This window comes from Egretta garzetta, unplaced genomic scaffold (assembly GCF_000687185.1).
Source record: "Egretta garzetta isolate BGI_Z169 unplaced genomic scaffold, ASM68718v1 scaffold688, whole genome shotgun sequence".
Taxonomy (NCBI): domain Eukaryota; kingdom Metazoa; phylum Chordata; class Aves; order Pelecaniformes; family Ardeidae; genus Egretta; species Egretta garzetta.
This window is the reverse complement of record NW_009260514.1, coordinates 34,809-35,083: the sequence shown is the minus strand read 5'-3', so window position 1 is coordinate 35,083 and position 275 is coordinate 34,809. Positions and strand designations below refer to the sequence as shown.

The 275-nt window shown below is 62.2% G+C and overlaps 1 protein-coding gene across 1 annotated transcript in view; it reads left to right on the top strand.

Moving 5' to 3' along the window:
* Positions 1–17: 17 nt before the first annotated feature.
* The window catches only part of SRSF3 (serine and arginine rich splicing factor 3), a 6,231-nt gene continuing 5,973 nt past the window's right edge, over positions 18–275 (top strand). The window contains exon 1 of the mRNA XM_009644575.2: positions 18–265. The gene's annotated coding sequence lies outside the window, so the exon portion shown is untranslated. The remainder of the gene's footprint in view (positions 266–275) is intronic.

Below are 275 nucleotides of genomic sequence, written 5' to 3'. Positions count from 1 at the left end.
TTCCCGGAGTGCTCCCGGCGTGGCCTTGGCCGGAGATGGCGCTGCTTCTCCCCCCACCCCCGGCGCGTGCGGCTTCCCCGAATCCCGCTCCAAGAACAATGGAGGCCTTCTCCCGCGCAGCGCTCCCCCTGCAGGCCCGGCCCCCCCCGTAATCCGGGGCAGGGGAGAGAGGCGCAGAGAAACACCCCCCTTCAAAGTTGGGGGCTTTAAAAGTAGCCAGAATTCCCTGAAGTAGTGAATTTTAATCACGATTATGAGGTAGCAGGTAGGTTTTG